At 42.0% G+C, this 16,885-nt stretch overlaps 2 protein-coding genes and 1 pseudogene across 3 annotated transcripts in view; 1 reads left to right on the plus strand and 2 right to left on the minus strand.

The window, feature by feature from the left end:
* atp13a3 (ATPase 13A3) overlaps nt 1-354 on the minus strand; it is a 116,294-nt gene extending 115,940 nt beyond the window's left edge. For both annotated transcript variants that reach the window (XM_049587883.1, XM_049587887.1), the window contains exon 1: nt 140-354. The gene's annotated coding sequence lies outside the window, so the exon portion shown is untranslated. The remainder of the gene's footprint in view (nt 1-139) is intronic.
* The window catches only part of LOC125896231 (serine/threonine-protein kinase pim-2-like), a 74,359-nt gene that overhangs the window by 52,896 nt on the left and 4,578 nt on the right, over nt 1-16,885 (plus strand). The window lies entirely within an intron of this gene.
* Nucleotides 1-16,885, minus strand: part of LOC125895791 (hydroxylysine kinase-like) — an 84,492-nt pseudogene that overhangs the window by 45,498 nt on the left and 22,109 nt on the right.

Here is a 16,885-nt window from a genome sequence, read left to right on the forward strand (position 1 = left end):
AGAAACAACCCCAACCGGTTTTTTTCCGGGACACGCATCAGCTAGGCACCGCTAGCTTTTAGCTCCAGCTAGGTAGCAACTGACACATGGGTGATGATGACAGCGATACAGGCAACATATTTGAGAGTAACACACTCACCCAGAACCACCTGGACACTCTGAAGATCACCTTCGAGTCATAGTGAGACGAGTAGATGTTATCTGAAGGAAAACGTCGTTGAAGAGGAAAACGGACTAAGTTTAATAGAAAAATGTTGTCGCAACAGAGGCAGAGTGGAGGGTTGCTGTGTGTTGACAGCTCAGTGGGACAGACTGAGTACTACAGCGGTAGTGAACTGGCCTGAACTGGCTGTCTGACGGCAGGAAGTGACATCACGGGAGGAGATACGCAAGGTGAAGAGCGCGCCCATCACCCTGAAGTAAATATTTACAGTACAGCAATAAAAAGGGAGCTCATTATATTGTCATGAGTCACTTCAGGGAATGACCACGGAGAGTAATGATCCATTTTTAAGATGATCAGTGACAGCAATAGTACATTGATATTGGTTATTATTGGTTTATTATTGATTCATATCATAAATAATTATTTAAGAGTGGGCAATCTTCACAGCTGCATTACCAGGTGGGCAGAGCAGCTCAGGGCCCCACCTCTAGTGGCCCCAAATGTCCCCAGGTTCACTGCATGTTCATTGAAGTTTTTGGTAATTCAATTGACCACTAAAGCACAAAATCAATCTGGTCCTGCATTGCTAGCTGATTATGTGACCTTGTCTTGTAGAAGGATCCAGTTATAAAACCTCATTTTAAAGGTCCAGTGTGTAAGATTTAGGGGGATAATAATAATAATAATCAAAACAGAGTTACAAAGTGCTTTACATGTCAATAAATGAAACAGACAAGACATGAAAACAACAACTTCAAAAGAACCGATTAAAACACTTTAGTGTATAAAAACTGAGGCAATAAAAGACAGTCAAAATGGACTTAAAACTCAAGTAAGATCAGGAAAGGCTCTCCGATAGAAATGCGTATGTTTTAAGAAGGGACTTCTTCTTCACTGACTCAACTGACCTGATTTCCTCGGGCAGATACAGCAAATGCTCATGTTCCCTTTAGTTTTCAGCTGCGCCTTTGGAACAGACAAAAGACCTCTGCCCAAGTACCTCAAAGTACATCCTGGCGTGTATGGCACAAAGAGGTCAGAGATATTGGCAGAAATGAAAAATTTAGTATGTTTAGTTTAGTGTAAGATCACCTGAAAATAAGAATCGTTGTGTTTTTGTGACCTCAGAATGAGCTGTTTACATCTACATAGGGAGCGGTCCACGGAATCCGCCATGTTGAACTCCCATTTTTCTACAGTAGCTCAGAACAGACAAACCAAACACTGGCTCTAGATAGGGCCATTTTTTGTGTTTCCGCATCGGCCACCATAGTTGGCATCCCCTCCGCCACCAGCAGCATTGGAAAAACACCGATTTTTAAACATTAACCTGTTTTATTCAGTGTTTTTACCGGTTTAAAACACCAGGTTCGTTTGTTTTGGAGAGAAAGAGACCTCTGTGTATAATTCAGTGCCCTGTTAAAAAAAAAAAACCTAAATGTCTGGATCCTTAATTATCAGAGAAAAAAGGTGAATACATAATAGCAGGTGCTAGGTGAGCGACCTGTTTCCAATGAGCCAAACAGCATTAGAGTAACACTTACTTGTAACGTGACACTGCTTTATTCAGAGTTTCCGTTTGTTTTGGAGAGGAAGAGACCCAGTGAAAACCTCCTGAGCAATGAACACTGACAGAAATCTAACTGGGAGAAGTTTCAGCTGGTTGCAATCTGCAATCCTCACCACTAGATGCCATTAAATCACCTGTTAGGTTACACAATGCTCCTTTAAAACCTTTATCATATTTAGTTAATGTTGTGTTCACATGGTGTATATCACTAAAAGTAAAGTAAGTCAGAGTTGTTTGATCAGATTAACTTAACCTACTTTACACTTAAATGACCGGGTCCGAAGTTGACCAGATATTCTGGATCTTAAACAAAGTACAGAGCCAAACAAATTTTAGGCTCTAGGGCCCAACAAACATGTTAATCCAGTCATGTTCATTGAGCAAATATAGAAACATCTAAGAACTTCCTAATGCTAGTTCCTCAAACAGACTCTCCAGCATTGCTCCACCATGAAGTTGAGGGACTTGCAGGAGAGACAGAGTAAATGAAGCACGGTCAAAATCGAAGCAGCAGAGGCCAAGAGATCCTAACTTTTACTCCCTAATATGAGTAAAGTTTCATTAACATATTTTCCAAAATGCAGCCAAATGCAGCCAAAAGCAGCCGGTGTCCATGGGTTTTGAATGCCATGTCCCTAGTTATATAACTCAAAGTCTTGCGCTCAAGTTAAGACATAACCAGGGTTATTTTTTTTAGACATGAGAAAAGTTCTTCCAAAGAAAACTAATCTTTGGGCTATGTGTTAAGTTCTGAAGCAACTCACTATTATATAAGCCTTAATGCAGTTATTCAGTAACAACTAGGTAATCGTTACTCAGCATTCAGTTTCACTCTGCTACTATTCAGGATTTTGAGTTACTCCTGAACATTCTCCCTCTCCCTCCTCCCCTGCAAGGTGAACAAAATGTCCTGCAGGCTAAAATCATCCAGTGTCTTCCGTGTCCTCTGCAGTGGAGTGATCGCTGGCCTTGCAGGGCCAAGAAAAACAGAAAGACCCATTCCCCACTGCTGCTTCAGATGTGCTAATCCATGCTCTTCATCACTACTGCAAACAGAATTCCACCTTTTATATGGGACACAGTTTGTTTTGCTTGCCCAGTCTCAGAAGGGACAGAGATGAGGCCCAGTAGATGAAGCAACGCTAGCTCAGCATTCGTCATGAACTCAGACGGTATTAACGAAATACAAACAGATCTTTTTTTCTTTAGTTCATTGGATCTGTTTAGAAATACAGATGAAAAACCGCAAATTGTGTCTAGGTCTGTTTCAAAGATGGTTAACAGTGTAGTTGTTGTACACTCAGGTGTACAACAACCACACAGATAAATCTATTCATAGAAAATTAACAAGTGCACTTCAGGAGACATATTTTGCAATATGAGCTCCACTTAAAAAGCCACTATGTGTTAAATGATCGATCTTATTCAGCGTCTCAGATTCCAGGCCTCTTTACTGCACTACACACATGGGATACATTCGATACATCAGCAATGGTCAACTGGCCTATGTAGCTGGAAGCACTGCATGGCTTTTCATTTCATTTTATGGGCTGATTAATCACATCCCACATGTATTAAAGACAAAATGGTTACAGAAATACAAACAAAATACTAACTGAATAACTGACATTGGGATGGCCACAATAAAAGGCCACTTTAAAATGTGCAGTTTGATCACACAACACAATGCTGCAGATATCACAAGTTTTGATGGAGTGTGCCAGAGCATGCTGACTCCAGGAATGTTCACCAGAGCTGTTGCCTGCAAACTGAATGTTCATTTCACAACCATAAGCTGTTTCCACAGTCATTTCTGTTAATTTGGCAGTACATCCAACCATCCTCCCAACTGGAGACCACATGTAGCAACACCAGTTCAAGACCTCCACATCCAGCCTCTTTACCTGCAAGATTGCCTGAAATCAGCCAACCGAACAGCTGAGGCAACAATTGATTTGCACAACCAAAGAATTTTGGCACAAACCATTGGAAACCATCTCAGGGAAGCTCATCTGCATGCTCATCTTCCTCACCAAGGTCTTGACCTGACAACAGTTTGTCATTGTAGCCGACTCCTGCAGTTGTGAGGCAGGTTGGTTGTACTGCCAAACTCAGGGAAACAACACTGGAGATGGCTTAAAGGGAAATTTCGGTTTATTTCAACCTGTCTCCTATCGTCCTAAATTTGTTTCAAGTGACCAGTGACATAAAAATAATAGTTAGCCGTTAGCCTAGATACAGCCGTAGTGTCAGACCTGTTAAAACGTAAGTGAACGGGCAACCTTCAAGTGCAAAGTTAGTCCACTAAACAAGCTTTTTTTTCCACAAAGACCGCCTCATATCGTTAGGAGAAATGTCAGAGAACATATAGAAAATGACATGTAAACATGTTGTCTTACCTTACCAGTGTGCTGCCATGTTTGTTTACCATTTAGCTCTGCTTTCCAAAGCCCGACCGAAATATCGCGAGAACAAGCAGCGATCTCATACTGTGCCTGAAATACCACGAGAACAAGTAGCAACAGCTGGAAGGCAAAACCAGACAGTAGCCTGAAAAGTTCATTCATTTATTTTATGAAAGATTTATAGAATAATGGCTGATTTTTTGCCAGACTTCGACTTTGTGATGGAGGAATTTGATTTTGCAGAATTTGATGGCCGCCCTTATTTATTTGAGCCAGAATACACTGATGAAGAGCTTTGTGAAATTGAAGAACGGAGGAGAGAGAGAGAGAGAGAGAGAGAGAGAGAGAGGCACAACAGGTAGAGGACGAGAAAGGAGGAATGGCTGCTGCAAGGCTGCGTAGCTCTGGAGATTGGTGGTGGACCTGTGAATGCTGTGCCCCAGTGCCCACAGAAGAGGAATGCCTCTGTTGCAAGGAATAGGACCGGTTGCAGCCTTATTTTCAAGGTCTGGATGTGACCGAGGAGACACCTCCACCTGGAGTAGTATCCAGTTGGGCTTTATCTAGAGCTCACAAGATTTCTCGCTTTGGAAAGCAGAGCTGAATGGTAAACAAACATGGCACCACACCAGTAAGGTAAGACAACACGTTTACATGTCGTTTTCTGTATGTTCTCTGACATTTATCCTAACGATATGAGGCGGTCTTTGTGACGCTACTATGCGCCCTGGCTGTATCTAGGCTAACGGCTAACATGCTAACTATTATTTTTATGTCACTAGTCACTTAAAAAATATAGGATGATAGGAGACAGGTTGAAATAAACTGAAATTTCCCTTTAAGGTAACAGATGAACATTCAGCTCAAGGACAACAGCTCTGGTGGATACTCCTACAGTCAGCATGCCAATAGTGCGCTCCTTCAAAACTTGTGACATCTGTTGCATTTTGCTTTGTGATCAAACCGCATGTTGTAGAGTGGCCTTTAACTGTGACCATCCCAAGGCACACCTGTGTAGTAATCATGCTGTCTAACCAGCACCCCGATATACCACACCTGTCAGGTGGATGGATTACCTTGGAAACTGAGAAATGCTAACATGAATTTATCAAATTTGTAACCAAAAGTTTAGAGAAATACATCTATTGAGTGCATAAAAGTATTATACCTGTAACTCAAAACTGTCAAAAATGGAAACAAAAACAAACATGTTGAGTTTAAATTTTTGCTGTGTATATATAAAATCACAATAAAAGGAAAAATAAGACTTAAGCAGTTAATTTTTGTGAGTGTTATGCAACACATGAGACCAGATTCCTGGTATGTGTCAAACCAAAACCCCCTCGCAAAATCAGTAAATCATTAACAGATGCTGGTAGAACATTAATGATTAAGATTATATCTTGACAGGATACTGGTAATATTAAATAGACATTATTAAATCATCTCCCAACTAGACCTATGATATCATGTTTACATAACAAACAAGGTGCAAAGTTACATACATTTCCACTGCTATCAGCAATTGCTTTGTTACACCTTATTAGTTGTTTCCCAGTTATTTGTCTCAGACATGTCACTTGAGGAAATGTAACAGGGAGGAGTAAAATTTGCTCCATAAATTTGCTCTAATCTGTGTATTGTTCCGTTATCAGGTTAAAGGAAGTCCCTTCAGTTAAAAATGTCCTGTTGCACTAGCATCATCTAAAGCCTCGCAGCAGACAGATGGACACAAGTCTGAAGGATGATGGAGAGGACAGAGGAGCCCTGGCCGTCTAGTCTGGTGCTTATCTACCCCACCGGGCCTTTTCCCAGTCCAGCCCTGATAACCCGGGTCGACTAGCAAAATACAGGATATGACCCAATAACCCTGCAAGGCAGCAGGGTCGCAATATTGTTTTATTAGGGAGGTCTTTTCTGTAAACCGTCCAACAGATCTCAGGGGGCTTGATGAATGCAGGCAAGTTTTGACAATAGCTGTATTTGCCTGTGTGCTGACAGACAAAGTGGTGCAGCACCCAACATCCTTTCACCATCATTTTACCAACACTGGCCTGTTGATGTGATTAGACAGATTACACACACATTAGCTAAACTGTGAAGTAAACACATATAACAACACAGATAACAGGTCAGTGTTTCCACGTTTTATTTCCCCTCAAATTAATGCACCAGATGTGTATCACATTACTAATTGAGAATGGCATTCCTTTGTCATTCTGCCAGACTTGCCACAGTGATGCTCTCACCCTCTTTGGTGCATGACAGAGCTTTCTGTGGGGGTCTGAACATGACACAGGTGCACATGTTGAAGGGTCTTGGGTTTGCTGGCACTTCTTGAGGTGGAAACTCGTCCCTCTTCTGTTGCTTTGCTTTCAGGTCACTCCACCCTGCACTTGCCTCTTCAAAATCCCACTGTAAAATATGGACAGGTCAAGATATTAATATGGACAAGTATTGAGGAAGATAGCTGCAGCCCACAGCTGCAAAACAGGCTACAATGTAAACACTCAGGGCATTTGAGCACCATCAGTTTATGTCCACTAAAAGTGCCTTTGTTGTCACCGACCTGCTCAAATTATTATTTTAAATAAGTTTAGCAAACCAACAAGACTCCGTTTAAATAAACAATACTTTTAGTGTGTACAGAGTCATTATTTTTTTTACATCCATCTAGGTTAATTCATTTCATATCTGAGTTGGTGATTGTTGGAACATTGGAGAAATGTTTTGTTTTGTTTCTGTTAGCGATTAGCATTAGCGATTTCAGGATGGATTCTGGTTAAACAAAAAGGATTTGACTCAAGTCTGTCTCTGTCGGTTATTTTCCATTATGTTTTCAGACACTTGAAGTAACAATATGAGCTGGTCTGTGTCAAAAACAAGCAGATGCTGACGTCAATTGACAGTGCACAACTGACCTTTTGCTAAGCCCCGTCCCTTTTTTGATGGTCCGACAAGCTGTCGCAGCAAGCATGGAACCCACACTGTAACTAACTGCACTCCCTGAAGAAATATTATCATATTTTTGGAGAAATGAAACAGTGATTCCAGAGAGAAGCGGACAGAGGGGTCTACAGTCTGTGTTTGAAGGATATATCCAGGATGTCAAACTGACTCAGCAGCAACAACAGGTTAAAAAGACAAAGATAGTTAGAAGCTAAAGCCGAACTATAGGCTACAGATCACAGTGTAAAAGGCACCACATCACTGCTGATTGCCACAGAAGACAATGAATATAAAGGGAAACTTTGCTGATACTGAACCAGCTGTGTGGCATCGCAGTGTGTGCAGATGAACGGTGTTTGGCTTCACCCCTGTGCTAATGCCAGCACCTGGACCTCCACTGCTGGACGGGCAGGGATCTCTGAGGGAAGTCAAACAACGTTCATCTGTGCACACTGCGATGACACAGAGCTGGTTGAATATTAGCAAATTTTCCCTTCTTCCCTTCACTGGTTCCTGTACAGCAGGGTCGGTCTTTTTTTCACTGTTATAGTCATTAAAAAGCAAAAGCAGCATGTGTATACATTCAGTAGGCTATATCTTCAGTAGCTAGCTAGCTAACCCTACATTTTACAGGGTCTGATTTTGGTTTTGGAACAGGGAAGAAACGTATATCTTTTTCCAACCTCTCCAGGTAGAGTATCATTAATACACGACGTGCCCCAGGTACAACATTTAGCTCCAAATCCACAAAACCAGCCTGAAAATGAAGGAAACCTGAAACGACTGCATTAGAGTCAATGGAGCACAGCTGTGTTCTTGTCAGACCCTGGTTTGAGCTGGCTCGATGCTACGTTATGATTGGCCAGTCTGCGCCCAGGGGCGGGACTTAGCTAAGGGTTAATTGCCCGTTACTATTACATTGCAGTCTGTTTCGCCACTGCCAGCTGTAGCACTCTCGATAAAAATGGGACCAATTGTTACTTAGACACAAAAATATGGCGAAATGGAGCCCAGGTTGAAAAAAATACCAAAGTAACCCTATTTTGGGGTTTTCCCCCAATTGACAGATGTCTCATAGTGGCTGCAGTTGGCTCCCACCATCTCAGCTGTATCCACATTGCAAATGCCCTTCATCTAGCGCTTTGTCTTACCTAATCATTTCCTGAGCATTAGAATATTTGTTATTACTTTTCTGAGACTCTGATCCTTATCCCCTTTAACACTGGTTACTTATTACACATCCTGAAATGAAATGCTTTTTATGACTCGAGTTGTGTAAGACAATCAGCTTAATGTCAAGAATGCAAAGGCTAAGACTTGCTCACACACACAGAGCCGAGTCCTGGCCGGCAGGCATTACACAAGAGACCATAAACATCTCCAAAAATAGCAGAGGTAACACTGGCCCCCTATAGACAAGGCAACCATTTTGCACTATTTCCGAGGTAGACAGGCCCAACCCAGTGCTGGTCTTTAATCAAAGATCCTTTACAGGAGAACAATTGGGCCACAAGGCAAATCTCAAACAATTCCAAGCGAAGAACCGGCACTCAGCAGATATGTGAAAGAAACACACGGCACAATAACTCAAGCTGCTGCGGGGAGCTCTGACTGCTCAGTGAATGCAGGCAGCACACTCCAAATGCTGTGTGGTTTTATCATGATCGGCAATTATGGTGATGACATGAAAAGCAGACAATATTTTAATTCATGTTACATGTAAATACATCTAAAATTGCTCACTAGCACTATGATCTCTTCCCCTTTGTCCTCAGCTTGCCTTGAGACTTTTTTCAGCTGAGCAACCGCCGGGTTTAATGTAGTGGAAAAGTTTTGCAATCAAATAAAAAGTGAATAGGCAGTGGGACTCGTGTGGAGTTCTGTGTGTTGGAGATTAAACATTAGACACTGTGGAAACCATCTTTCCATTGAATCACTAAGTAAACAGCTTCTGTTAATAATAACTAGCACGTGGAAAGCTGCCACAGAGGGAGTGTCGACTCTATGAATTTACCTGCTGTCGTGTTTGTTCAGAAGTGATCAGCAAAGATTAACAGGAGTTGAAGAGATTTGGATTCACAGACTAATCCGAGCTGCCCCCAAAACACTGAATATTTGGACGCTTTGTAGTTTTCAAGGCAAACAGACCTCACCGACCAATGAGAGCTGAGATTAGATTAGGTTAAAGAGGAGGAGTTTTCACACAGCCAAACAAAGTTGTATGCTTTTCCACATCCAGCATGAACACACAGTACATTTTGAACACTTTGTTAAAGCCCTCTTACTTGTTTGACACACTGACTGCACTAAGGGCATTCACGTCATTTGCTTTTTCCTGTCTGGTGAACACTATCGAGCTGCAATTGTTTGTGCTCACACCATTTGCCTTTGTTTCTGATTAAATGACATCCTCCATGGCTTGGCTTTCTGCAGCAGAACAGTAAGGGAGTTTCTCTTGTGGCTGTGAGCGCCTGAAAAGGAAGAAGCTTGTAATTTCACTCTCCCTGAAAACGAACCCTTTTCTAAGACGGGAAATTATAGAAATGCTAACTGTCGCTATGTAGCCGATATTTAATTCTGGGCACAGTTGCACACTGCAGAGTGAAGCCACGTTTCACTTTACTTGAAATTACCAGTTCAAATACAAACCCTGCTTCTCACAAATATCCTCTCCGTACACTTTTGCCACAATCCTGCGTGAACAAACAAAGGTCTCTCAGCAGGGTTTGACTCATCAATCCTAAAAAGAGTGTGCTGACTGTTGTCTTCTTACAGAAACCTCTGACTACAGTCTGACTGACTTCCCTGAGAATCACATGTGAGAAGCACAAAGCTTGGTGTGCAGCAGCACAAACAATGACCCTTACTTCTTCTTATGACTTCCTCCAAGTGCTGAATTTTCATTTGCTCATAACAACTTCTCAGTTTAATATATGTGGCATTTAATCCCATAAAAGGTATCTACCAGACACATAAATTTAATGCATTTTAAGACCTTTTAAAGATCATTTTACACCAAATCAAACACAGCTTTTTGGATAAGTTTCTCAGTTAAGCACATAAGGTTAAGTATAAAGGTAAGTTGGAATGATCTACATTTTAAAAATGAGAAATTAAAGGTGGATTAATAAAATTAGAAAAAATGTCTGAGGCAATTAAAACCACGCAAATTCAAATATAAGTTTATTAAATGACTTTTCAAGGGCAAATATTTGTAACATTTAAATTTAAATCATTTTAAGACTTTTTAAAAGGACCTGCAGACACAGTGCTACTCTAATCTCATGGGGACAGGAAGTATGTGGATCCAGAGATACTTGAACTAGATGGACAGAAAAAAGAAACTGGTTTTTTTTTTTAACCCTTTAAGTAGGTCAGTCACAATGTCTGGACCTTCACCTCTTCATAAAAATCTGCGCTGTGTTGCGGAAACACCTGTTACATAAGCCCATATAAAAAGGCAATAGATTAAAAGGTTTAGGTAATAAAGTAAGTAGAGATCAAGATTCAAGTAATCACAACCGTTCACACAAGGTAATAAAGAACAAGTCAAAAGATATTCATCCATGCTTTCACAGCAGTCATGCAACACAGTGTGTCAACATGCTGTCACCATCTAGTGGCACACTATGAGAAGTACACTTTATAACTAAGTTAACTGCAACATTATGCAATTTTAGTATTTTTTAACAGGACAGCAGGAGATTCAAGTTTGTAAAAAAAAATGTCACACTGCTCACCAACACGGCTAAACAGGGTTCCAACCCACCTCCAGATCAGAGCTCGCCAGCGAAGATTCACAGGGCGTATCTGAGGAGCAGAAACTGTTGACTCTGATCACTCGCATCATCCTGTTGAGAGGCCGGTCCTCCGTTTTCTCTTTGGACAGCATCACTTCCTTAAGAAATATCTGTTAAATAGAAAATACATATATTTCGCTGTAGAGCGACCACTGACTGAGGTGAAGAACATATGCAGTCTGTGCCAACACAGATTCTTTGCTCACTTTTCTTGCAGGTTGAGCACTGACGCGTCCATGTAGCGTCCCATCTCTGTCATCTTCTGGACCTGCGGAGGAATGCCTGCAGCTTTTATTTCAGCTTTAAGCTCACAGATCAAGATGATTTCATGTGTGAAATTCCTATAATGTCAATGCTAAATATAAACAGTAAGTGCTTAATTTACTCAAAAACTCTCACTGAGATCAAGATTCCTGTACAGTTCCTAGAGTTTAGGAAAAATTTAGGACCTTAAAGTGAAGTATGGAAACTTACTTTTGTTTGTGCTGAGCTTGACTGAACTTGCTGTTTCCTCTGTCTCTTCGTGACAGCGTCATCCTCAGTGCCTGAGCCACCTAAAAGGCTCTCTGTGTCTGGAGATAAACTGGTGAGCTGCCGTCTTGTTCCTCTCTTGCACAAATGAATGACAAGAATCTGAGAACGTTGGGTTTAAGGTTAACAGATCACACCTGACGGAAAATCAATAAACTTCTCATACATTCCAATAGTGCAGTATTTTCTTTATACTGTGTGTAGATATTCAATAGATATACAGCTTATATTTAAAGGGTATGCTAAGGTTTTTTCTTGTATTCTGTGTGGAGGTATTTTAACTTACTGTCCCAGTTTGCCATCCATCCATCCAGTTCACAAGGTGTTACAGCACAAGCAAACAGCAGTCCAAAACCCTATTATATTTACTTATACACTCACCAGCCACTTTATTAGGTACACCTTGCAGTACAAGGTGCTGGCAACATTCCTCAGAGATTTTGGTCCATATCATCATGATAGCATCACACAGTTGCTGCAGATTTGTCGACTGCACATCCATGATGTAAATCTGCCGTTCCACCACATCCCAAAGGTGCTCTATTGGATTGAGATCTGGTGACTGTGGAGGCCATTGGAGTACAGCCAACTCATTGTCATGTTCAAGAAACCAGTTTGAGATGATTTGAGCTTTGTGACATGGTGCGTTATCCTGCTGGAAGTAGCCATCAGAAGATGGGTACACTGTGGTCATAAAGGGATGGACACAGTCAGCAACAATACTCAGGTAGGCTGAGAAATTCTGACCCTACCATCTGAAGGTTGCAGCAGAAATCAAGACTCATCAGACCAGGCAACGTTTTCCAATCTTCTATTGTCCAGTTTTGGTGAGCCTGTGTGAATTGTAGCCTCAGTTTCCTGTTGTTAGCTGACAGGAGTGGCACCTGGTGTGGTCTTCTGCTGCTGTAGCCCATCTGCTTCAAGGTTCGACATGTTGTTGGTTCAGAGATGGTCTTCTGCAGACCTTGGTTGTAACCAGTGGTTATTTGAGTTACTGTCGCCTTTCTATCATCTTGAACCAGTCTGGCCATTCTCCTCTGACCTCTGGCACCAACAAGGCATTTTCACCCAGAGAACTGCTGCTCACTGGATATTTTCTCTGTAAACCCTAGAGATGGTTGTGTGTGAAAATCCCAGTAGATCTGCAGTTTCTGAAATACTCCACCAACAACCATGCCACGTTCAAAGTCACTTAAATCATCTTTCTTCCCCATTCTGGTGCTCAGTTTGAACTTCAGCAGGTCGTCTTGATCATGTCTACTTGCCTAAATGCATTGAGTTGCTGCCACGTGATTGGCTGATTAGCTATTTGCATTAATAAGCAGTTGAACAGGTGTGCCTAATAAAGTGGCCTTAGAGTGTACTTTCACAGTAGCCATGCAATACGCTAAATATCAACATGCTGTCACCACCTAGTGGCACACTTTGAGAAGTGCACTTCATAGCTTTATACACTGACAGACTTGACCCTGAGGTGACTGTTCAAAATGTTTTCAGTATCCACAACTGCAAAAAGGCAAAGCACCTCCTGAAATTATGGTAATGATGCGGAATAAATATCTATGCAAACATGTAGTAAACCATCACATGTGCAAATTTTTTTTTTTTTTTAGCTGAAGCCCTGAGCCTGACAGAGTGAGTAAGATGCGGTCACACACTGCGCTATATAAGGATACAAGAAGGTCCAGGGCCATGCAGCATATTGCTGACAGCAACCATGGCATGACTCTTAAAAGAAACCCAAACTGAGTGTCGTAGAGTAGTATGGCAGCAGCATAGAGGGCACCAGCCAGTGAGCACAGCAATCCAGAGATCACGTAGGCCCAGGTCAACATCTGTCCTCTATACTAAAGGGAGACAGTAAATGTCATTCCCTTAAAATCAGTTTAATAACACTGGGAACAATTTTGGGAAAGCAATAAGAAGAAGCTCTGACATCAAAACACACTTGTATTCGTTGTCACTTACTGCTCTGCAGAGTGCAGGGAACCTGGAGGTGCAGGCAATGACAAAGGACAGCAGGCCAAGTATGTAACCCAGGATTTCAGTGTTGTCCTGTCCGAAGAACAATTTTATAATATCAGATACAATACGAGGTAAGGATATTTAGTCTAAATAGATTGTACTAAAGAAGACGAATGTTCATCCACGGGGTGAAAATTGGAGATACTGTGAAACATATGAACTACTGAGTATATAAAACTACTAAGCGCCACATGAGTAAAGTATCACTGCACAAACACATTACATCCATCACTACATGTAAATGCATTTCTCCATGAACTGCATTAAGTCATATAAGTGAGGACTACAACTAGCCACAGTGGTGGTGTGTGCCTACTTGAAGAGTGAAATGCTGCAGCCTCCTCCCAATGAGAGGCCTGTCCGCTGGTTGTTGGGCCACCTTTGACTTCAGAAACCCTCCTGCAACCACCATCAGTACACATATTGCAAGGAGGTGCTGTCTCCTCCGCCCCCTCCTCATCCTCAGCCTCCTTTCTGAGGAAGAACACAAGCAAGAGGGACATTTTTGCAGCTGTAATACATCCTCTATTCATTTGTGTGTTATCTGTAGAGCAACTCTGATAAGTCTCCTCACTGCTTTGCCTAAAGGGTCAGTTGGGTGCTAACACTACAAACACTGGTGCTACTTTTATCAAGTTTGTTTCACCAGTGCACAGCTGAGTGATTGTTTGAGAATGACATGGTTTGCATGATTGCCCAGATATGGCATTTCTCTAAACTCACCTGCCTTTGAGTTCCAGCACAGCAGCACATGGCAGCAGCATGACATGAAAGTGACAGCATCCAGGGCAGCAGCAAAAGCACCCAACAGAACCTACAGAGGAGGGAGCAGAAATAAGTTATTATTGCATCCAACATAATAATGATAATAAAAAAAAAAGTACAGTGATTAAAACTATTACTTGAATCTGCAGCTGTCTGGACAGAATGGCTCCAACTGTGCTGCACATGTTACCGAGGAGGCTATAGAGGAAACTGGAGGTTCCTCCCGGATTCTCTCCCCGAAATGTGCACCTCTCGTACACGAGCCTTACAGAGAGAACACAGGTTCAATGCTAGGATGTTTCCAACAATTTACTGTAATAACTGCTGAATGAAAACAGCACTTACAGGAGGCATGACAGCAGTAAAACCAGCGCAGACAGAGAGCTGAGACCGATGGGGACGCAAAGTTTGTCTGCGTCATGGGAGAAACAGGTGGTGACTGAATCGACGCAAAACTCAACCAAACTGAGGAGGAAAGTGTTGAGATCTCCGCTAGTGTGACTCTCCAGGGGCAATGTGCGTCCTCCCATGTTAACTGGAAATTCGTTTACATTTCGCGGTGCTTAAATAAATTAATGCAGTACCTATGCACCCATACAGCCGTCAAATGCACCTGAGCATAACGGATGCGGTGCCGAGCTGTGCCAACCTGCCCAGATTTGCATACACTGTGCGCCTAGCGGGGGCGCGCACAGTGAAAACCACCAGACATTGGGCCTCATTCACTGATAGGCTGTGTGCGTAAAAATGTTCTTACACTGCGTATAACATACGCGCGCACGCAAAATTACCGTCGGATTTATGACACGTGCGCACCACCACTGAGCATGACAGAATCCTTCGAAATTGACAAGCGCGTGCCCGCCATGTCCAATCAGCATATTGCCACGCCCCTCATTCTCTATATAAGGAAACACGTTTACCCAGTGGTGTGTCAAGGAGAAGGTGTGAGTTGCTTCTTTATTAAGAAGCTTATGCTTCCAATGGAAACTGCCTTGACTCTAGTAAAAAAAAAAAAAAAAAAAGTGTATCAGGCATCTGCTGTAATTGTTGTAATGATTTTCTAACCAACAGCATACACCGACCAGCCAAAACATTAAAACAACTGACAGGTGAAGTGAATAACTTTGACTATTGTGTTCCAATGCGTTGTTCTGCTGGGAAACCTTTGGTTCTGGCATTCATGTGGATACCAACATGTTCCACCCACTCAAACACCGACCAAGTACCTCCCCTCATGGCAACAGCACTCCCCAATGGCAGTGGCCCCCAGCAGAAAAAAGCAGCATGCCACACTACAAAAACTGTTTCGAAATGGCCTGTGGTAGGGATAGGCAGTATTTCTATTACTTGTATTTAAAATACGTATTTCAATTACATTTGAGTATTTTGTAATTTGTTTTTGATAAGGCCGATAAAAAGCAAATGTAATTTGTTACAAAATACTTTTCAGTGGAGTAATTTTGTATTTAAAATACTCAAAATACTTTCTCCACAAATCAAAAAACAAAAATAATAGGCTACACATTCTTATAATATTGGATGTCACAATATTTTTACTTTTATATATATTTTTATCTATATGTTTTAATAAACTTGGGCCATTCAATGACCTAGTGGTCTGTTTTACTGGACTGTGCATAACATAAGAAATTGTATGTTGTTGTGGTTGATGCTTGGGATGAGTATGCTAGAAATGAATTGCCTGGTATAGTTACTCATGGTCTCTAGCTGCAATATGCAAATTCTGAGCATTTTTGGTCAAGGACTTTTTGAGTTATTCACGAAAAGCTTTGTGGACCGACCGACCGACCGACCAACAAAGTGACCTATAGAGCTGCGGGTCGCTGCTAAAAAGAAAAAGAAAAAAAGTATTCTCTGTATTTGAAAATACAAAATACATGTATTTTATTTTGATACATTTTCTTGCACCAGTATTTTGTATTTTGATGTATTTTTGCCCATCTCTGATAAACGCTAATGATGTCGATGAATTGAACCAGTTGGAACCAGTTCTCAATTTCCATCCCTAGTTATATGCATTGTCTCTTTTCAAAATACACTTTTGTTTGCACAGGAAATGTACAGTTTCTGCTCATTATATGCATTCAGTCTTTTTTAAAATAAGCTTAAAATGTCGGTAAAACACCTAGGGCTCTAGTTTCACAGACTGGGCAAGGCGGGGGCGCAGCGCGCACCTGCACTTTGCCAGTTGGCAAAGTGCAGGTGCACTGCACTGGCAGACGGATTTTGCAAGTTTGGCACACCGTGCACGCTGGCGCAGCTACTCCTCTTTCCTACCTCCGTCCCTCCTACCTGCGCAAGTCGGAAAGAGGGAGGAGAGAAGGCGTGGAGTGGGTTTTACACAGCCCATTCACATCACACCAATCAAATGAGCCCCTCTCCTCACCCTTAAATGCGCCGCGCGAAGACGTAATGAGAGTTTACTCAGTTCACCACGGCAGAAGAGAGCAGCAGCGTCAGACGGCCAAACTTCTCCCAGGATGAAACTGATGTTTTGGTCCGGGAGGTCCAAGCTCGCAGTGTCCGAATATACGGAACTGTGAGCAGACCTCCACAGGCTGATGATGCAAAGGTAGCCTGGGAGGAGGTCACCACAATTGTAAATCAATGTTGCGTTTCTCTCGTGCGCGCGCTCTCTCTTTCTCTCTCG

The sequence above is a fragment of the Epinephelus fuscoguttatus genome, linkage group LG10 (assembly GCF_011397635.1).
Source record: "Epinephelus fuscoguttatus linkage group LG10, E.fuscoguttatus.final_Chr_v1".
Lineage (NCBI taxonomy): Eukaryota > Metazoa > Chordata > Actinopteri > Perciformes > Serranidae > Epinephelus > Epinephelus fuscoguttatus.